This window comes from Pseudorca crassidens, chromosome 13, assembly GCF_039906515.1.
Source record: "Pseudorca crassidens isolate mPseCra1 chromosome 13, mPseCra1.hap1, whole genome shotgun sequence".
Taxonomy (NCBI): domain Eukaryota; kingdom Metazoa; phylum Chordata; class Mammalia; order Artiodactyla; family Delphinidae; genus Pseudorca; species Pseudorca crassidens.
Window position 1 is genome coordinate 71,369,546 of NC_090308.1, and position 23,667 is coordinate 71,393,212.

At 37.9% G+C, this 23,667-nt stretch overlaps 1 protein-coding gene across 7 annotated transcripts in view; it reads right to left on the reverse strand.

Moving 5' to 3' along the window:
• Nucleotides 1–20,971, reverse strand: part of DOP1A (DOP1 leucine zipper like protein A) — a 109,424-nt gene extending 88,453 nt beyond the window's left edge. For all 7 annotated transcript variants that reach the window (XR_010933829.1, XM_067702676.1, XM_067702673.1 and 4 more), the window contains exon 1: nt 20,864–20,971. The gene's annotated coding sequence lies outside the window, so the exon portion shown is untranslated. The remainder of the gene's footprint in view (nt 1–20,863) is intronic.
• Between the last annotated feature and the right edge of the window lie 2,696 nt (nt 20,972–23,667).

Genomic DNA, 23,667 nt, shown 5'->3' on the forward strand with positions numbered 1-23,667 from the left:
AAATAAAAAACAATGAAATATTATTCAAGGATAAAAAGGAATGAAGTACTGTTACATACTATGATATGGATGAACCTTGAAAACATTCTGCTAAGTGAAAGAAACCATGTATTTTATAATTCCATTTATATAAAATGTCCAGAATAGACAAGTCTTCAGGGATGGAAAGTAATTAGCTTTTGGTTAGGGTAGAGAGGGGAGTGAATTGGGGAGAAACAGAAAGCAACTCCTAATGAGAACAGGGTTTCTTTTGGAAATGACAAAAATGTTAAAATTAATTATAAGACCCCCACACCTACGGTCAATTAGTCTTCAACAAAGGAGGCAAAAATACACAATGGAGAAAAAGTCTCTTCAGCAAGTGGTGTTGGGAAAGTTGGACAGCCGCATGTAAATCAATGAAGTTAGAACACACCCTCTCAACATGCACAAAAATAAATTCAAAATGGCTTAAAGACTTAAACATAAGACATCTCTCCTAGAAGAGATCATAGGCAAAACATTCTCTGACATAAATCGTACAAATGTTTTCTTAGGTCAGTCTCCAAGGCAATAGAAATAAAAACAAGAATAAACAAATAGGACCTAATTAAACTTACAAGCTTTTGCAGAGCACAGAAAACCATAAAAAAAACCCGAAAAGACAACCTACAGAATGGGAGAAAACATTTGCAAATGATGCGACTGACAGGGCTTAACTTCCAAAACATACAAACAGCTCATAGAACTTGACAATAAAGAAACAAACAACCCAATCAAAAAAATGTACAGAAGACCTAAACAGACATTTCTCTAAAGAAGGAATACAAATGGCTAATAGGCACATGAAAAGATGCTCAACATCACTAGTTATTAGAGAAATGCAAATCAAAACTACAATGAGATATCACTTCACACCAGTCAGAATGGCCATCATTAAAAACTCCACAAGTAACAAATGCTGAAGAGGATGTGGAGAAAAGGGAACACTCTTGCACTGTTGGTGGGAATGTAAGTTGGTGCAGCCACTGTGGAAAACAGTATGGAGGTTCCTCTGAAAACTAAAAACAGAATTACCATATGATCCAGCAATCACACTCTTGGGCATGTATCCAGACAAAACTCTAATCCAAAGAGTTCATATGTCCATAGCAGCACTATTCACAATAGCCAAGACATGGAAACAACCTAAATGTCCATCGACAGGAGGAATGGATAAAGAAGATGTGGTATATATACAATGGAATTCTACTCAGCCATAAAAAAGAACAAAATAATGCCATTTGCAGCAACATGGATGCAACTAGAGATTATCACACTAAGTGAAGACAGAAAGAGAAAGGCAAATACCATATAATACTTATATGTGGAATCTAAAAGATGAGACAAGTGAATCTATCTATGAAACAGAAACAGACTCACAGACATAGAGAACAGACTTGTGGTTGCCAAGGGGGAGGGGATTGGGGGAGAGTTGGAGTGGGATGCTGGGGTTAGCAGATGTAAGCTATTATATATGGAATGGATAAACAACAAGCTCCTACTGTATAGCACAGAGAACTATATTCAGTAGCCTATGATAAACCATAATTGAAAAGGATATAAATAATGTATACATATATATAACTGAATCACTTTGCTGTACAGAAGAAATTAACACAACATTGTAAATCAACTATACTTCAATAAAAAATTGTTATAAGGATGGTTACACAGCTCTGTGAATGTACTGAAAACCACTAAATTATACACTTTAAATAGGTGACTTGTATAGTATGTGAATTATATCTCAGTAAAGGTACAGAGCTATATACATGTGTATATATGTAAGATATATTATCTATATATGTAAGATATACACACATATAGATATATGTATACATATAAAAATGGGCTTTAGGGATTTGCGCATTACCTCAAATTACATGCAAAATTTACATCTTACATTTTATTGGGGAATAGCCTACTTTTATAATATTGTCAAAAATAGTTTTTAAAGTAATCCTCAAAAAGGCTAAGAATCACAACCCTAGAGAATGTACTCTATATTAATAAAAACCTGTTTGCCTGAAAAAAGCTAAAATTCTCTTAATTTATTAAATCAAAATTTCCCTGGTTAAGGTTATGCCAAAAAGAAGCAATACGCACTTCCCAATTCTCTATCTCAACTCTTTAATCCATAAAAACAAAACCAGACAAATCCTAAATCCCGTCTTTGGAGAGAATATCACCTTAAATACAGAGTCACTTGACATATGAAATTATTCACTTCACTACACCATGTGCCAAGCAGTATGTTTGGATGCTGACTAGAGAGAATATACCTGATTTATTGATGCTTTTCCCATTGGGAGCGGTGGGACTGGAGAATAAAGTAAAGTAAATCCTTTAAGACAGTTAATCCATTTTTCTCTGTAAAACTGTGATTTTTTTTTTTTTTTTTTTTTTTTTTTGCAGTACGAGGGCCTCTCACTGCTGTGGCCTCTCCCATTGCGGAGTCCGGACGCACAGGCTCAGCGGCCATGGCTCACGGACCCAGCCGCTCCGCGACATGTGGGATCTTCCCGGACCAGGGCACGAACCCGTGTCCCCTGCATTGGCAGGCGGACTCTCAACCACTGCACCACCAGGGAAGCCCAAAACTGTGGTATTTGACCCTTGGACTTAATATAAAGTTTATGAGGAAAAAAACCCACTTTATAGTTATATCTTCATGGTCTGGACTCTCAGAGCAGCAAACTAAACATAAAGCAGTATTTTGAAGAACTACTCTGTGAAATCCAAGGTGACTGTGAAATTTAAATAAGTGAATCAAAAATTATCTCAACTACCTTCCATTTCAAAATTGATTTTGTTTTATAGAAGAGTTGGATATGTAATTCTCCTTCTAGGGTAGAAGTCTTTGAGAGCAGGAACTATGTTTTATATATATTCGTATGCTACACAGCACATAACTTACAATAGTGAATGAAGCTCAAGCTGGATTCATACAAAGTGGTTTAAGTGTAATGGTTAAGACTGGGAATAAATTAAAAATTCTGTAAGCTGTTTTATCATTAATCTATGGTTTCTAAAAATTTTTTAAATTAGATTTAACCACAACTATAAACAAACACACTGCAATATGCGCTTCAGATACAAAAGACTGACATACGAAAACATTTAAAGCTATAAAATTTGATAACTAATAAATATTAATACATAGTGAAATATGGAATGAAGGCTAGAATGAACACAAACTAAAACATTTATAAAACATTTATAATTTTTCTTCTGAAAAACCAGAGAAGAAAGAACTGCAAAACCAATTCAACTTGGGGGAAAAAATCAACTTGATTGGATTTTCTGAAGGTGTATAAAAACAGTATAAAATAACTATAAATTCTAATTGATAAACCTAAGAATGTACTAGTGGTAGACACAGTAAAGCACATGTATAAATTTTACTGACAGGGACATTTTTTTCCTTAGCAGTATTTCCAGTATAAGAGATAACATCTATTTTGAAGATATACAATATTTGTGCATGGGGAAGATTAATCTGAAAATCAATTTACTAGTAATTTCTAACAATGAAAATATGAGTTATCTGTAATTGGGGTATTAATATAATTGTGAAGCTAAGTTACCTCAGTTGACATTTTCAGACATACTTTTTTTATTTGGTATTTATATATATTAAAAAAAAAATCCCAACCAGTAATGACCAGCTAAGTTTCTGGGGTTTATAACTCTTGTACATGTTTACAGGTAAAAAAGTTGAGTCAGGTAAGAAATTTGGATTTTCTTATTTAGCTAAAAAATTCTAAATTCTTAAATATGATTAAAAAGAGTACATACAGCATGGGACACATATAATACTATGTAGAACATCAAAAGCAAAATCTTATGCTTCCTGCAGGAACTACTCAGTATTAACCAATTCTAAAGATATACCCGGGGACTGTCCAAGTGTTCTACCACATCCCAAGGATGTATATGAATAAATTATTTAAAGCATCATGCAATGCAGGGGAAAAACCCTATTTGTTGATTATGAAAGAAAAAGCACCTAAAAAAATGCTATAAAGATGCTTTTTCCAAAATTTTTTGACGAAACGAAAAATTATCAACCAGTAATTGTTACCATCTAACAAAGGAATGTGGCCATTATTGACAAATCTATTTCATTTTGACCAAAAGTTCTGAATTTCAATGTTGCCACTTTCACTAAATAATCTTTAGCAAATCATTTATTCAACCAACTTATGAAGCTAGTTACTCCAGAAAATTAGTAACTTCCCTGGAGGGCTAACAATACAGATAGAAGAAAACACCTACCAGGTCTTTCACAAATAGGTTAAGATCACCCACTAGAACCCTGATGCTCGGTACTTCCCCCAATCTGACCCAATCTCAAACCTTCAAATGGTATATATGCTAGGAAACTCCAAACACGGGATCAACAGATCTTCAGCTTTTCTCTGCAGGTCCTGCCACCTGCTGGTCTTAAGTATATTCTAAGGATAAGACCTTCAAAGCAGCAGAGGTAGCAGCATCTTAGCTAACCTTATATTGTGCTTAACTAAATGCCAGACACTGTTCAAATGCTTTGCATATTTCAATTCATTTAATCCTACTCGATCTTTTGAGGTATAGGTACCTAACATTATTACTGTCAACATTAACAGATAAAGAAACTGAGGCACAGAAATATACGTGACACAGTTAAATGGCAGAGCCAGGGATCTACACTTAAGCAATCTGGCTTTAGAGTTCTAACTGAACCACTGCCCTTCACTCTCATGGAGACTTTTTTCCTTCTTATACCCAATCCTACCTCAGGGCCAGGGAGTGAAGTGTCTTTCTTACTCCCTCTATAACACTTACCTGGAAATTCCACTTCTGGTTGAGCTCAGTTATGCCTGAACCCAAGCACCTGAACATCGCCAGAGAAAACTTATACAACTAGCCTGACCAACTGCCCTTTAAATTGAGAAACACAAACCTCAAACACTCAACACTGTTCTAATCCACCACGTTTCCTTTATAACCTTACCTGCCTGACACAACTATTTTCATACCTTCCCTTCTCAAAGTTCTAATACCACCTTTTCTCCATCACTGCTAAAGACCAAGCTTCAAATTATGTAAGAAAACAAAAGAACAAGGAACGCTCTTACATTCCCTCCAGCAAATCTACAAACCTATCTCCACCTATATCCATATTTTCCACTTTCCCTCCTGCTATGAGGAACAAAGGACCCTCCTCCTTCTGCCGTGTTCTGGATTCCATCTCCTCTTGCCTTCTCAAGACTTTTCCCCAAGTGCTTTATTGGCTTTCTCTCCTCCCTCAGTACCAGTTTCTCCTTCCCTACAGGATCATGCTACATATAAGCCCTGGAATCTCTCATGGTGAAAAACTAAAATTAACAGCCTCCCCTTCACCCCCATAGGCTCTCTGGCTGCCAACCCATTTCTCTGTTCTCTATTATTACAAACCTTTTGGAAAGATTTCTCTGTACTCACTATTCCACGCCCTTATCTCCTATTCACTCTTCAGCCCACTCAAAAATGCCTCACGATGCTGTCCCTCCAAGAAAACCACCCATGTAAAGGTCACCAGGAAAGTGACCAAAGGTCACTTCTCTAGCCCATCATCTTAACTTCTCAGCAGCATTCAGTACTTTGCTCTTGGCTCTCAAGGTATGTTCTGACTTCTCTAATCAGTCTTTTTCAGTCTATGTAGGCTTCTTTTCTCTAGTCGAATTTTATTTTATTTTATTATTTTTTAAATGCTAAAGTACTTCAAGGCTCAATCAGGAGCTCTCCTCTCTTCTCTCCCTTAAGTTATCTCCTCTAGTTTTACAGTTTCAAATAGCATTTAACTGATATAGCCTAAATATATTACCACCTCTTCTATTATTTCCTCTTCTATTCTTCTAACTGGTTGGCGTCAACTCTAGCACACCACTGAATCCTGCTTCTATTCTTGAGCGCTATCGTCCACAGAGAAGCCAGAGATCTTGTAAAATCACATTGTATCATTATTAGAACATCCAAACTCAAATACAGCAACATGCTTTGCATTGCAGGGCATCTTGCATTTGCTATTCTCCACACGCGGAAATTCTTAGGTCAACTCTTTGTGAGGCAAATTCCTTCCCATCTCCAAGTAATATCAAACCCTCAGAGAAGCATTTCTCAAGTAGCCCACACTCGGCCCACAGGCTTAACATCTACTCCAGAATATCACATGATTACCCTCCTAGCACTTATTACAGTCTGAAATTATCCTACTTATTGGCTTGTTTCCTATCTACCCTCCCTCACTGGAATGCAAATGTCATGAGATCAGGAGCCCTACTGGACTTGTTCATTCCTGTATCAGCAGTCCCATAAAAGTGACTAACACATAGTAGGCCCTCAAATGCTTTGAATAAATGAATTAGTCAATGTGAACACAGTTCACAAACCATTTTGCTTTGTTTCTCTGAGAAAAGCTTTGTAGAAAACAGAATTAGTTCTATTTTTCTAACCAGCGTAGCCAACATGCACTCTCTTCAAACAGACTATTCATAATTGCTATTAAGTGCTTTAAAAAATTAAAAGATTCTAAGAGCACCTATAAAAATTGTGCTGTATCCAATTATATTTAATATTTATATTTATAATTTACCAAATTATAAATTAGTTCAGTTTAAGCTTCAGTATTAGGCATAATTTCTTAATGTGAAAAATGTCATTCTAGCCCTTGTGAAAGGAAATCTGTTAAGTATGATACTCCCAGAGGTCTAATCTTTTAAAATTAATTAGGTGACAATCTCATGTTGAAGAAAATTCTGACAAAGAGTTTTACTATATTTAGCTATATTTTCACTTTTGCTTTCAGTAAAAACTATAAAAATTAAAACCTAAGATATGAAAAAATTAAGAATCCCAGCGTTCCATCAGAGTGAAAAACAACAAACTTGATTTAATTTTGCTTTTTCTTCCCATAGACATATACAAAATTATACATCTGTTAAAAACAGTCTTTGAATTCTATAAAAGTGGTAACTTAAGGTTCCTTGTAGCTTTAAATTCTGTGATTTCTGTGACACATAAGCAATATGAAGAAAAGTAATTTAGAAAATAGAAAAGCGTGGGCACATATTACAATTTAAAATGATCCATTACTGGGTAGCTGGGATTCTACTGTAAGCATCAAGTAGTAAACAGCTATAATACTGAACACTAAGCATATGCCCTGAGTTAAAGATAACCATCCTGCCCCCAAAGCACACCTGGCAAATAAACATTGCCCATACATTATTCAAGATGATGATATTTACAGCAACTGACTTAGGAATTAATTACTCCGTGGCAGGCACTACACTAAGCTCTTTTACACGAATTATCTCATGTAATCTTCACAACAAATCCATGAAGCAGGTATGCTCATGGGTCCACGTACATATGAATGCTTTAGTGTTTGACGTTCCACAGAGAGTAAAGGGAGGAACCTGGCAGAACTCTGGCAGGCTGACTCCTGCATCTGGTCCTTAATCACTTACCTTTCTGAACTACTTTTAAATTACAGCTCTTAATTCTTCTGACTGGCATATCCTACCTCTCCTCTGTTTTTCATTTTTGAAAACCTGTTCAGGCTATCTAGCCTTTCTTGACTCTTTACCTCCCCAGTTTTTAGACACTGTATTTTCTTTTCCTGTTGCACTTATTTCTTAAAAAAAAAAACAAAACTGTAATAATGTAAGTACATAATATCTCTGTTGTTCCTTCCAGACCTTGAGTTAAGCACAGGGACAAAAGCTCAACTCTGAATACCCCCACCTAGCTCATTGCTTGATATTGCAAGTGTTTAAGTTAAAGTGTAAGGCTAAATGACTATAAATTCGGATGTAAAAGGTTTTGTTTTGGTTGTTACATGTAAAACAGTGATTCTAATTCAATAAATGACTAGAGTGGAAGAGGAACCATACATAGTATTGCTATATATAATACATATAGTATGTACAAGAACTATATATAGTATGTACAATCTACTTGCCTGAGAAAACAATTCTAAACAAGTAAAAATACGCTCTCAAGTGGAATTAAATCCTAGAGAGGTGCTACAGGTTTGGGTTGTGTCTCCAAAAACAATTACAGGTGTGGCTTCCCCAAATTAATGATGCCCAGGGCTGATGAATCCTGTAGGATCTAGTTTATAAATTCTATTATTAAGCACCCAAGGGATGCTTTACAAGACCCAGTAAAGACAGGTTTTATTTTGTTTCTCTTTTGGGAAAGGGAGATATAATTCATGAGGGCTGCTAAGTACGAGGGGACAAAATAATAGTTCAGAAAATAAGTGTTTCAAAGAAGTTTCCCACATTTTCATGAAACCTATGGGCATCACTGATAATTCAATTACATATTCTAGGTTAGTCATATTTGTATTAAACATATCTATAGAAAGAAATGGTTGTGTTGATAATTTAAAACTGAGAATCTAAAACAACTGAATTTTGCCTTTAGGACTTATCATATGCCTTTTTTAAACATACCTTTTTGAAGTTTGGCATTTGCTAATATTAAAATCTGCTTGATTTCCCTATCGATGGGGATGGGAGGGGGGATGAAACAGAAATGTTTTAGGTGGCAAGGGTAAGTCAGCCTGAGAGTAAATATCAGAATAATACACTTAAAGAAAATCTAAATTATCTAGATTGACCATGTTCTGGTTTGTTTTCAATTAGGAAGAAGCAAGAAAACAGTGCTTGTGTTTTTGTACGTAAGAACAATAATGATAAAACTGAGTAGCTAGTCAGAGTGATTAAAAAGAAAGATGTGAAACAAGATAAAGGACACATCTAACTTTCAGCTAACCTATCAAGTACTTTTCCAAGTTTATTTAAAACATCACTTTTCAGAAAGTATCTTTCTCAAAATAAATATGTTCATTTGTAGCTATTTTCTTCATTTAATAATGAAGAATAATGATTTTGCTTAAACTTTGAAAGAAATATTTTCTTAACTAAAATAAATTACTAGAAATAAAGTAAAAGAAGCAAAAATAATCTTTACAGTACAGTTAAACCCACCATATTAAGTTAATCAATTGTTTCAAATAAAATTTCATTTTTTTAAAATTAGTACTTTAACAATAATGGTCTCAGCATTAAAAAATTAATGAACAATATACTATTAATTTTACTATTCAACTTTAAAATAAAGACTGGTTGCTATACAAATTAACATAAAAATACTATACTGTATACACTAAACAAATTTTTTTGTAATGTATTTAAGTTCGAGTATCTGTAAACAAATTTTATTCCCTGTGAAAAAAGATATAATTTTTTTCCCAACTGAAAAAAATCCTACACAATAAGGTTTATTTTCCTTTGTGAATTTTATTGAAACTGCTCCAAAAGTATAATCATGAGGAGTAAAACATACACACATACGTGTTCACTAAGATGCAGATTCAATCAATGCCTATGCATATAAAGGATAGGAGCAAAATACTACACAAGCAGGGAGGCATCAACACTTTAGCTGAGTAATTTTACATACAGGGATTTACAAAAAAGCATTCACACTGTACACAAACCATGCGTGTGTTTGTGCACATAGGTTTGCTCAAAGCTATGAAACAATGGTGCTACATAGTAAGTAGCCTTGCAAGTGTTAAAACCCTTGATGGGTAAAGGAAAGAGACTAGAATTAATCTGAAGGACATCAGGAAAACTTCACAGAGAAAAATGAGGTACTACCTACAGCAGACCTGCCTTGCTTCTACATCTCTTCCAATGTTCATTCCATCTCACGTTTTATGGTTAAGGTAAAAATAGAACAAAAGTATTAATAACACATATATGAAAGAACAAAACCTTGCTGAGGTATTATTACTCTGCAAGAGAATTAACTCTAGATACTTCGTTTTTTTGTGGGTTTTTTTTTTTTTTTTTTTTTTGCAGTACGCGGGTCTCTCACTGTTATGGCCTCTCCCGTTGCAGAGCACAGTCTACGGACGCACAGGCTCAGCGGCCATGGCTCACGGGCCCAGCCGCTCCATGGCATGTGGGATCCTCCCAGACCAGGGCACGAACCCGTGTCCCCTGCATCGGCAGGCAGACTCTCAACCACTGCGCCACCAGGGAAGCCCAACTCTAGATACTGTGGTAAATTCTGAAGCACCTAATAGAATCAGAACCAAAATAAGGTATTGCTTGATCTTTATTCAGAGGCCCTTTATGAAAACTAGGTACCCTCCAAAGCACTGATAAAACCATCAACTGTTATCATTATTATTAGACTCTCCTTACTTTCCGTTTCAGTCACTGTACTCTGTTAAATTCCTTTAGGATGTCACTCCAATACAAGAAACCTGTCAAGCACTGCTATTATTATTCTCTGAACGTCATCGTCCTGTTTTTGTTTTTACTTCACTACTGAAGTAAAACAGCACCATCATCTTCCCAATCACACAATCACACAGCATGAGCTGTGGCTTTATTCCCTATTCTCATATTCAAATCTATCAACAAATTCAGCTTTTTTTTTCTTCAGCTGAAGTTGACTGTGGTAGACAGTATCATTCAGAATGGCCTTTTAACCATGGCTTCTGAATAGTTTCCACCTGGACTAGTACAATAGCCATGTATCTTTCACTACCTTCAGCTTTCTAACAGCCAATTAATTTTACACAGCAAAAAAGAGTTTGAGCATATAACTCCCTGCTGGAAGCTCAGAAAAATAAGTTCATATACCATGAAAAGCACTTCAGCCCAGTGCTTACTTAGCATGTAGGAAGTACTCTCATCACTGCTACAGCTGTGACATTCAATCACTTAGAAAGTATATACATGCAAGCTTTTAATCATATGATTAAAGTCTTTTCATAAACTAGACCCTAGATTTCAATCTTAATACATATTTCTGTTCTAGCTAAGCAAAACCTAGTGACAAAGATTCTTTGCTTGACCAAACTTTGGCCAGGGTCTGAACCTTCTCCTGGGCCCATCTGTGCACTTTCTTATAAAATATAGTTTTTTCAAGAACACTGCTATGTCAGTTTAACCAGAATCCTCCACCCTCAACATCTGATCAGGATCCTCACCCTCCAACTACTGATCATCCTGGTCTGTCTGCAGCAAGAATCCTGTTAGGTTGGTTTTAACCAGAATCCCCTCTTACTCCTGATGCTTCCTCTTAAGAGTAGTTTTCCATCCACTGACCCTCAACTACTCCTTGGCTATAAAGTCCCACGTGCCCACGCTGAGAGTTGAGGCCAATCTCTCTTTTCCACTGTAAAATCCCATTGCAGTGGTCCCTACACCTATGATGATGATACTGAATAAGGTTGGCCTTACCATCTTAAGAAGTGTCACTGAATATTTTTTCTTTAACACTAGTCAACTGTTCAAAGACTTGCTCCCTTCCACCTCAGTCCTTTTTTTTTTTTTTTTTTTTTGCAGTACGTGGGCCTCTCACTGTTGTGGCCTCTCCCACTGCGGAGCACAGGCTCCAGACGTGCAGGCTCAGCGGCCATGGCTCATGGGCCCAGCCACTCCGCGACATGTGGGATCTTCCCGGACCGGGGCACGAACCCGTGTCCCCTGCATCAGCAGGTGGACTCTCAACCACTGCGCCACCAGGGAAGCCCCCACCTCAGTGCTTTTACATATGCTATTTCTTCTCTGGATAGGCCCTGTACTCCTTTTCATCACCTAAAGTTTTTCTGTCAAACTATATTTGAAATGCTATGCCTCTGCACAATACCTTCTGATTCAACCCCTCTGACCTGGCTCATTCTTTAAACAGTACCATTTGTCAATATTTGGAAACATGGCTTACATTACAGGATAGTATTTCAAAATGCATATATGCCACATTTTGAAAAGTTTAATGTCATTTTTTCAATTGTGGTAAAAATGCATAAAATTTACCACACTGACAACTGTTAAGTGTACAGTTCAGTGTTATTAAGTATATTCAAATTGTGCAATTAATCTCCAGAACTTTTTCACCTTGCGAAACTGAAACTCTATACCAATTAAACAACTCCTTTTCTCTCAAAGATCATTTGACCATATATACACCAGGGTTTATTTCAGGGCTTTCTATTCTATTCTGTCTTTATGCCAGTACCACAGTGTTTTGATTACTACAGCTTTGTAATATGTTATAAAGTCTTTTTAAAAAACTCTTTCTGCCTGAAACACTGAATCATAACTTAACCTGGCTAGAACCTTCTCATCCTTCAGGCTTCAGATATTACCCTCTTTGGGAAGTCTTCCCTGACCTTTATATCTCCCCAACATTCACATACATACATCTTTCTGTGGACTCCAACTATACACTGTACTTCCCCTATCATAGAACTTACTTTGCTTCACTGTAATCGAACTGTGACTCCCAGTGGTGTTAATCCCTGTGACACAGTCTTTATCTATCATTTTAGCTTTCACATCCCCAGCTCCTAGCAGTGCTTGACCTACAGTAAATAACCAATAAATATTAAAAACTGAATGACAATAGAATATACTCCAGTGGTAAAAAGAATAAAGTCTAATTGATTTAGAAAATGTTCCTAAGACATATGAGGTAAAAAATCAAGGTGCAGAATACTGTTTACAGAATGCTACCATTAATATAAAAAGGGGAGAATATATATTCATATAATCAGCATACATATGGTATAGCTCTGAAAGAACACACAAGACAACAGTAAAGCTGATTACTTCCTGGAGGCCAGGTGGGAACTTGGGTGGATGGGGGCCTGGGAGACGGAGACTTTTCACTGCATACTTTTTCTATACTTTTAAAAACACATGATTTATTCCCTCTTTATGGTATTAAATAAGTTCAATTTTTTAAAGGTATATGAATGAATAGTATCCCTAAAGAAAATCAAATAGCAGCTGTGTAATATGTGGCATTTTTCGCCCCTCCTTCGTCTCATAAGAAGAAAATCAAAATGAATAAAACCTGTATCTTCAGTGTTACATCTGAACCCAGTCATCCCATCATTCCCAAAGAACCATGGAGACTAAGAATTTAGTTGATAAAGTACTTGCTTTGTTTAGTAATCTTCAAGTGGCATGGTAAGTTAATCTCTGAATATCCTTTCTAAAAGCATAAGCTGTGTATAAACTGCATTTTGAGTAAATATGTACTGTTTATTACTTAGTGACATGTTCACATACTAGCTTTACAAGATGTGGTAGCTAGCTTCCAAGATGGCCTCCGATGATCCTCAAGCTCTTGTGTAGTCTCCTCCTGAAATCACTGCTGGTCTATGTGAACAATAAATAGAATACTGCAGAAGTGAAAACAAGGCCATAAAAGACATTGTGGTTTCCACCCTGATGTCTCTTGGATCTCTTATTCTGGGGCAAGCTAGCCTTTATGCCAAAAGGACATTCAAGCATCCCTGTGGGGAGGCCCCTGTGGGAGGAACTGAGGCCTCCCTTCAACAAACAGAAAGAACTTCCCAGAAGGTGAGTGAGCCACTTTGGAAGGGGGTTCTCCAATCCCAATTAAACCTTTAGATGACTGCAACCTCACAAAATCTCAAGCCAGAACCTCAGAGACAAACGGCTCCCCAGTCTCTCCTGAGATTTATATTGTTTCAAGTCACTACATTTTGAGATAATGTTACGTAGCAAAAGAAAACTAAAAAGTTTATTCTCAAATAATATATTCCTTTTTAAACCACACCTCTATTATAACTTAAAAGCCATAATTTAAAAAGCAGTTAACAGATCACGTAAAATTGGCAGCTTCAAATTATAGAATCAGGTAGGCTTGGAGCAAAGATTTTGAAGACAGCCTTCCAATAAAATGCCAGTTGCCATTAAAAAAAAAGATAAGTAATTCTGCTGGAACCCCTCATTCAGGCTCAAGGGTGAAATCCTGATTAACTGATGTAACACCTATGAAACTGGTGGTATACAGTATGGAAGTCATTTAAATATTTATTCTTCTTTGAAAATGACAGACATTAACTTTAAAGCAAGTACCATATTTTCTTTTTTTCCTCAAGAGAAAAACCTCTGTCAAGGAAACTTTAAAATTGTTTAACATCAACATTATTAATGTTGTTAAATTGATCATACTACCCAAGGCAGTCTACAGATTCAATGCAATCCCTATCAAAATACCAATGGCATTTTTTTACAGAACTAGGACAATTTAAAAATTTTTATGGAACCACAAAAGACCCCAAATAGCGAAAACAATCTTGAGAAAGAAAAACGGTGCTGGAAGAATCAGACTCCCTGACTTCAGACTATACTACAAAGCTACAGTCATCAAAACAGTATGCTATGGTAGAAAAACAGACAACTAGATCAATGGAACAGAATAGAGCGCCCAGAAATAAACCTACGCACCTATGGTCAGTGACATGACAAAGGAGGCAAGAATGTACATTGGAGAAAAAATGGTCTCTTCAATAAGTGGTGCTGGGAAAACTGGACCGCTACATGTAAAAGAATGAAATTAGAACATTCTCTAACACCATATACAAAATAAACTCAAAATGGATTAAAGACCTAAATGTAAGGCCAGACACTATAAAACTCCTAGAGGAAAACATAGGCAGAACACTCTTTGACATAAATCATACCAATATTTTTTTTGGATCTGTCTCTAAAGCAAAGGAAATAAAAGCAAAAATAAACAAATGGGACCTTTGCACAGCAAAGGAAACCATCCACAAAACAAAAAGACAATCTACTGAATGGGAGAAAATATTTGCAAATGTTATGACTGATAAGAGGTTAATAGCTAATGTATATAAACAGCTCATACAACTCAACATCAAAAAAAAAACCTGATTTAAAAATGGGCAGAAGAACTAAATACACATTTTTCCAAAGAGGAAATGCAGATGGCCAACAGGAACATGAAAAGATGCTCACCATTGCTAATCAGCAGGGAAATGCAAATCAAAACCACAATGAGATATCACCTCACACCTGTCAGAATGGCTATCATCAAAAAGAACACAAATAGGGGCTTCCCTGGTGGCGCAGTGGTTAAGAATCCACCTGCCAATGCAGGGGACACGGGTTCAAGCACTGGTCCGGGAAGATCCCACATGCCGCGGAGCAACTAAGCCCGTGCGCCACAACTACTGAGCCTGCACTCTAGAGCCCATGAGCCACAACTACTGAAGCCCACATGCCTAGAGCCCGTGCTCCGCAACAAGAGAAGCTACTACAGTGAGAAGCCCACACACCACAACGAAGAGTAGCCCACACTCGCCGAAACTAGAGAAAGCCCACATGCAGCAAAGAAGACCCAACGCAGCCAAAAAAAAAAAAAGAGAACACAAATAACAAATATTGGTGAGGATGTGGAGAAAAGAGAACCCTTTTACACTGTTGGTGGGAGTATAAATTGGTGCAGCCACTGTGGAAAACAGTATGGAGGTTTCTCAAAAAACTAAAAATAGAACCAGCAATATCATAAAAATATGATCCAGCAATTCCACTCCTGGGTATATATCTGAGGAAAACCCCCACTAACTGGAAAAGATACATGTACCCCAATGTTCAGAACAGCGTTATTTACAATTGCCAAGATATGAAAGCAACCTAAGTGTTCATCAACAGACGAATGGTTAAAGAAGATGTGGTACATGTATGGAACACAATGGAATACTACTCAGCCATAAAAAGAGAATGAAATTTTGCAATTTGCAGCAACATGAATGGACCTGGAGGGCATTATTCTAAGTGAAATAAGTCAGAGAAAGACAAATACTGTATGATATCACTTATATGTGAAATCTAAAAAGTACAACAAACTAGTGAATATGACAAAAAAGAAGCAGACTCACAGATACAGAGAACAAACTAGAGGTTACCAGTGGGGACAGAGAAGGGGGAGGGACAACAGGGGTAGGGGATTAACAGGTACAAACTATTATGTATGGAATAATATACAAGGATATATTGTACAATACGGGGACTACAGCCAATATTTTATAATGACTATAAATGGAGTATAACTTAAAATTGTGAACCACTATATTGTACACCTGTAACTTATATAATATTGTACATAAATATTCAATTAAAAAACATAATTAGAAACGCAAAAAAAATTGAGACACACTGTAAGACATGTAAGTGTATATGAGAAGCCATTGTGCCAAGTGATGACTCTTCATCATGTTGAAGATAAGCAAAAAGTATAACTACAGAATGGGATGGCATTTATGGTATACAATATAAAAAATTCAAGCTATCTGGAAAATTTGATCACAATAACGCATATACTAAGGGTTTCGGCTGGCTGATACCTTACTGTGTTTTTTCATAACATAACAGCACAAGCAAAAGCAACTGGAAATGTAGGGCTATTTATATGTATAATGCAAAGGACTAAGCCTGCTATGCTTTTATAGTTTTTCGGATTACAGTCTGCTGTCACTTTTAAATGATAAGAATTTGCACTGCTTCTATAATGCTGCTTTATTTTATAGTACAGACACAGGAAAGAAACTACTTGCTTGGGTGAAGGTTTTTTTATGAAATAAAAACTATCATCCAAAGGGCTCTTGTCTTATTTCCAAATTGAGGTTGCATCCCAGAACTTTAGATTACCTAGTATTACCACTCAGGTAAAGTAGTTTTTGGAAAATGATAGCACCAAACTAAATGGTCTATTTACCTAACTTTTTGTTCATAAACACGAAACAATGGCAATTTAAACACTAAGTGCATAATATAGATATATACCGGTAAATAACGTCAGCAAGTTGAGATACAAAGTATATTTTATAGAACAAGAGTAGGGAATTTATTTCCTTTCCTGTTCATATAAAACTCCATTGAGAGGAGAATTTTTCATTACCTCAGAAGAAAAAAGGCTGGAAATGTCTCCTGCAAGATGGAAATAAAAATATACAGCTCAAACTTGATAATTGATGAGAGGAAGAAGTAGAGGAGATTATCAGACTCTTTTAAGTTTACTACCTCATCTACTATTGTAGGAGCTTTGCCAGATAAACATATTATTAACATTTCATCACTCTTGCATCAACAATCATCACTTTGTCATATCAAAGGCTTTAACTGGTTTTAAATTTAAATTTATTTCTCTACAGTCAAAGGTTTATCTTAAAGCTAATGTACCATAATAACAAAAAGATGTTTTATTTGTAAAAGTAATTACTAATATTAAAAACATTTTTGAAGAAAATAGACATTTACCGATTCAATAATGATCCTATTTGACTAAAAATGCAATACAAAGATGAAACTCAGTACACCTTTTAATTTGCAACTGAGGCTTTATTTCCCAGTTCTTTCACAGATAAAATTCTAAGGAATTCTCAGGCCCTGATTAAGCCAGTACCTCCCAAATTTTGACCACCAATCAGATGGGAGAAGATTTTATGGGGCCCAAGGACAAGGCTAAGTGACACTAAATCAAGCGAGGAAGTTCTTCTCCCTTCATTCTCTTTCAATTCCTCTGACTACATCAGGAAATCTCAGATACCTGCTTTTTATTTACGGTGGTTACTTCAAGTTTCCTTTAAAATTATGTTAATAGTTATATTGATAAATATGAAAAAAGTAAGTATACAGGAAGTATGCAGATATGGCCAAAATTCTGAAGATGATATAAGAATGACTTAGTCAAGTTTGAGAAATACTACACTTTCTATTTGGTCAACAAATATAACTGCCTATTATAAGCATGCCGCTGGTTTTGCCATCATGAAGGACAGAAAAAATGTTCAAAGAAATGTAAACAGGAAAGTCAGAAAAGAAGGTAATTACTTCAAAATGAGGCAATTAAAGGATTCACAGACAAGGTGGCATTTAAGCTAGAACTTAACAGATAGGATTTAGACATGCAGAGACAGGGAGAACATTCAAAGAGAACAAAAGCATAACAATACAGGCCTGAGTGGTGTGCGACATGTTCTAAATCTTGAGTGTGGTGGTGGTTACATGGGTGTGTATATAATGTACACATAAAACGAGTGCACATTATTACATGTAAATTTTTCCTTGGTAAGTGTGATACCGTATCTTTGACCTATGCAAAGAAAATCATTGAGGTTTCAGGCTTGGATAGTTTGGGAAGGGGAGGTAAACACAATCAGGAGAAGGGAAATCCCAATTCAGACAGGGGGATTAAAAGTACTTATTTTCATATAATAAAATTTCAAAAGCTGTTAGCTATTACACAAAAATAGCAGCTCCATACTTAATAGTTTCATTTCAGGGACAGAACTTACCTGAATTAAGGCTTACCTATTATAATTAAATGTACTGTTCCCCTCCCCCTCAAACAAAGGAGCACATTAACAGTACTCACCCCTAACAAAGTAACAAAGAATAGACAGAAGTAGCCACACAGGTTGTGTTGTGCTACTGACACCTGAGGGAATTTAGCAAAATGATTTGAGATTGTATACAACACAGACCTTGTTTGTAAGCAATTTAGAAATAACTGCCTTAGTATTTACATTTTAACCTTTAACTCTGTTTTTTTTTTTTGCACGGTAGAGGGCCTCTCACTGCTGCGGCCTCCCCCGTTACGGAGCACAGGCTCCAGACGCGCAGGCTCAGCGGCCATGGCTCACAGGGCCCAGCCACTCCGCGGCATGTGGGATCTTCCTGGACCGGGGCACGAACCTGTGTCCCCTGCATCAGCAGGCGGACTCTCAACCACTGCGCCACCAGGGAAGCCCCTAACCTTTAACTCTTTTCAATGATCTAAGCTCTTAAAATTATTTAGTTATTAAGTACATTTCAAGTGGCTTTTATCACATTTCATAGGTTAAGAATTCACGACTAGAAAGTGGAATCACTGTAAAAAAAAAAACAATGCAATCATCAACAAGTCTTTACTTTTGGAACTTTATAATGCCATTCTTAATAAAATCAATAACTTGACCATAAAATGAAATTCCAAACTTGAATTAATTAGTTATAGAAAAGCATCAAGAGACCAGAAAAAAGATGATACTCTTCCGCCATAAATTAAAGCATTAAGGTTCACAGAAAACTATGTGAATCTTCAATATCCTACTAAGGCACATATAAGCCCTTTGGTCCAGTGAGTTGCCACCAAGCTTAATCTGAACACCATAGAAGCATACAATGTAGGGAATTTTAGAGCTGAAAGGGGACTCAGCTCAACTACAGTAATTTTCCAATTGGGTTCTATGTAAATATACCCTAGGAGACGTTAACAGGTTGGCCATGAGAAAATGTGCTCTCTGGCCCGGTAAGTTTAGGAAATGCTTGGATAACCTTCCCTGGGAAGCTTACACCCTGGAAGTGTACGTGCGTCTTAGTACAGTAGTAAAGGTTTTGAGAAGTCTTGCGGTTAAAAGTAAATCAGAAGTTAAGCCTGATGTAAACCAATGTGCTCCCAAATTATTTGCCATGGAACACTGTTTTGGGGCAGTAAGAGTATTAATGGATTCAGAATGGTGTTCAGGGGAAACAGTTTGGAAAAATGTGAACCTATGAAATTCCCTTAAACAGATGACAAATCTGAGGCCTAGAGAGATCACACCTGGTCATCAGGAGAAAAAAGGACTTGAATGAAATCTCTCCTTCCCAGGCAAGAGTTCTTTCCACTAGTTTAACTATTAAATAGGACTCCTTTGAGTCAAAATAGGACTCCTTTGAGTCAAAATAGGACTTCTATAGTCAAACATTTAATTAACATTTACTTTACATTTAATATTTTGGTTATGGTGTTACATTTCCAGGTTTGTGTATTAACTCAGATGTTTTTAATTCTTTGAGTCTCGGGTTCCTGATAATCAGGGTCACCTGGAGATCTATTATTTCGTAATTCTGGGTAATGATTTAGTTCAGAGTGGCTGAAAGTAATCACTTTAAAATAAACCATTTGTACTACAACTGGTTTTAATTTACTTTCGTTATAACTTGTCAGCTCAACAAAAATCACTGCTGTTTATCAGGTGGAGAGTTACTTACAACATAAAGCTAACATATGTTATCCACAGTAAAATGCGAGATCTTATGTCTACATCAAGACAGCCAACAACATCGAAATTGAAGGATTTTGTGTTTCGATAGTTCGGGGTTTATTTCCCAGGCGAAAACTTAGTTTCCTATCTTTTCTGTAATCACAAAAAAAGTTTTGATTGCTTTAACTGCAATCTCCAAATCAGATTTTTCCAATCTTTATATTTCTCAAACTCCACAGAACTCTAAGAAAGTGTAAGAATAATCAAAACACAAATTACTTTGCTTTAAAAAAAAGTAGTTGTGTGCCACTCCCCTTCCCCCTCCGAGAATGGAGACCGAACAAGCGACTATTGTTATGTTGCAACTTTAAAAGTCTCGGGAATCAAAGGTGATGATTGTTAACAACTTCCTTATAACTGATATGACTTCCTCTAATAAACTTCTACACTCCTTTCCAACACCCCCCCCCCCGCATGTAATATGAACCAGGGCGGGCATTTGTGTCTCCTCAATCCTAAACCAACCCCCCAGATGCAAGAGGCCGCAAGAAGCCTCGATTCCGCCAACACAGAAGTGCATCCGCGCGCTCTCATCGCACAGGTGCGACTTCCACCCCAACCTCGCGCACCGCGCGGCCCCTGCGCAGGAGGCTCTACCCGGTCACCCGACGCTCCGGCCCCGCCGGCCCCGGCCTTCCTCGCGGCGCCGCCGGCCGGCCCCGGCCCGCCGGTCCCCGCGCAGCTCCCGCCTCCACGGAAACCAGAGGGCGGCCGGCCGGCCGGCTTCGCGAGTTCAGGCGGGGCCGGGGCAGCTACATCCCCCAACCCAACAGCCGACCCGCGGGGCGTCCCGGCGGCTCGGGAACGAGCCCGGCCAAGCAGGCCTCTCGGGGCCGGCGGCCGGCCTCGCGACCGCGCTGGGGGCGGGGACGCTGTTACCTGTCGGGGCTCGGCCGCTTCCTGCCGGCGCCGCTCTCCTGGCAACCGCGGCAGCGACACGGAGGCCGGGAGCCGGAGGGCCTAGTGACAGCTCCCGGCGTGCACCGCGCTCGCGCTCGCGCCCACGCCGGCGTCGACGTCCTCGGCCCTCGATCCCCGCCCCCGGTCCGCTCCTTGCCTCCCGGCGCTAGCTGTAGCCACAGCGCCCTCAAGCGGACTGTCGGGGAAGCGGCCCATCACCACCAATTGAGGGAGTGGACCTGGAAAGGGGTGTAGCAGGTGTTTTCCACGCGCCAGCCCCATCATGATGGGTGGAGAGATGGAAGGGATGCTAGGAGTTGAAAATAGCTTTTAAATATTATTTAAGTATTTGTTTAAATTGTTTAACCAATTGTTTAATTCCTCAATATTAAGGAACCCCAAGCACAGAGAGGTTAAAAGATTTGTGAAGTTAGGAGACAAATAGTTGTTATCACATAAGGAGATATTTTCATTCTAGAACCCTAGAATCATGTTGTTACAAGAATTGCACCCTTTTGCCTAAAATGTAGGGTGAAAAAATTGGTTGATTTCTTTTGCGAATGTGAAATACATGAATACATAAAATATAACAATTCTTAAAAATAATGAAACATCAATTATGAAGAGCATGCTGTGTTAAGAATGGTATATAGGGAGTTCCCGGATGGTCCAGTGGTTAGGACTGCATGCTTCCACTGCCGTGGCCCACATTCAATCCCTGGTCGGGGAACTAAGATCTTGCAAGACGAGTGGCCAACAAAGAAAAAAAAAAAGTTATATTTCAATATAATGTGTCAGTATTTAGGCACTTAATAGCTTTGAGAATTAAAGGTGGAAGGCATAAGGAGTCGAAATTGTGGAGGGAAATAATCAATAAACCAATATATCATATATATTAGGAAGAAAAAAAGAGTTTTATTTAAGCCAAATTGAGGACTATAGCCTGGGAGACACAGATTGAAGAAGCACTTGAATTGTGTTCCACTGGACTACAAAATGGGGGCAGCTTATAAAGACAAAAGGCCCAAAATTACATAAATTATTTGTCAAGCATTAGGATTGGAGCTGGCAGGAAGTATGGGTGCTTGTTACGTAAGGATTGGTTGGGGTCTGAAACGGTTGCAGAGTTACAAGGGGAGACCTTGAGGCTATAAGTTTGCAGCTGGCAGCTGCTAGCAGATATTGTTCTGAGAATGGCTGGTGGTGTCCTTGAGTCTGACACAGTTCAGAAATTTTAAGTTCTCAGTAATACAAGAACGTGTCTATGTCACAATGACCACCTTGGCTCCATTTGGAATGTCTGAACCACAGTTACTCCATTTTTTTTTAATGCATGTTTTCTTTAATGGTTAAAGTAGATGCACGATGCATTTTTTTTTTTTTTTTTGTCCGTGCCAGGTGGCATAAAGTATCTTAGTTCCTAGACCAGGGATTGAACCCACGTCCCCTGCAGTGGAAGCACAGAGTCTTAACGACTGGACCGCCAGGGAAGTCCTCAATGCATACTTAATAGGCCACAAATAGGCTGTTTTGGTTATCCTAAAGTTCAAGTTAAACCTTGCATAAGCCAGAATGACTTTCCTATATCTTAATATGTGAAAATTTCTTCCATCAAAACCATCACGCTTCATCACCATTGAGATGAAATAGCAGTCAACTTAATTCTTTTAATTGTGTTACCTCCAGCCATGATTTTTAATTTTTCTGATGGATACAGGAATTTGTGAGGCAAAACAATAAACTTTAAAAACTCCAAATATAGATTTTAGAAAAACTGTCTTAAACTAGTATCTCTAGGGACATGGCTTTATTATTTATTTGGAAAATCTTCAAATTAATACGTTTGGTGTGTGATAATTGTGACGTTGAAATGATAAAGTAGAAAATCAATAAACACGATTTTCTACATACAAGCAATCATTGTTTCTATTTTTTTAAAGCCTCTTGTTTGAAAAGAATTTTCATTATAATACCACCATGGCCTTATATTTTAATATATTCCCATGATAAGTACTTACATTGTATTAGATCCTTTTCTTTACCGGGTCAAACTTTCCAAAAACATCTTCTAGTAGCAATGATAGTACAACTTCCCTGAGTCAGTTTTTACTTTTGCAAAAGTGAAGAGCGGAAATGTACATATGGAGTCATTCTCATCTTCCTCTTTTCAAAAGTTATGGGAATGCTTGATCCTGTGCTTCATGATACTGGATTTAACCACACTCTCTTCTGCATAGATAACAGAAAACTTCTCACATTTTTGCAACCGTTTCCATCCTGGAGCGACTGGGTCTAAATTGAGAAGCAACGCCACGTCAGTGCTGGACATTTGTTGCCTCAGACAGAGCTACCAAACGGCCGACTAGCGTTCATTAAAAAACAAAAAAAAAACAAAACCCAACCGTAGTTCATTAAAACAAAAACAAAAACAAATCCAAGATACAGTGTGTTTGGGGTGGGGAGTTCGGCTCTCTGGCTTCCTGGGGACAGTGCCCGGCTATACCGACCCCTCTCCATCATCTCCCTCTCGTCCAGTCTCCTCCCTACCCACGCTACCCAAAGCACTGCACTGGGGGGTCTGACTTTGAAGGTCATTTCCAGGGAGCCGGATGCATCAGGTGGCACCGTGGGAGGACACTTCTGGTCCCCCCCCCCCCCGCCCATCTTTCTCCGCACTCAGACCCAAAGCCGGGATTTGACACTGCCACGCCCCTCAGATGGAGTCCTCGCGGCGGCGCGCTCTTCTCCCGGCAGGTGGCGCTGTGGGCTGGCGGGCAGCCGAC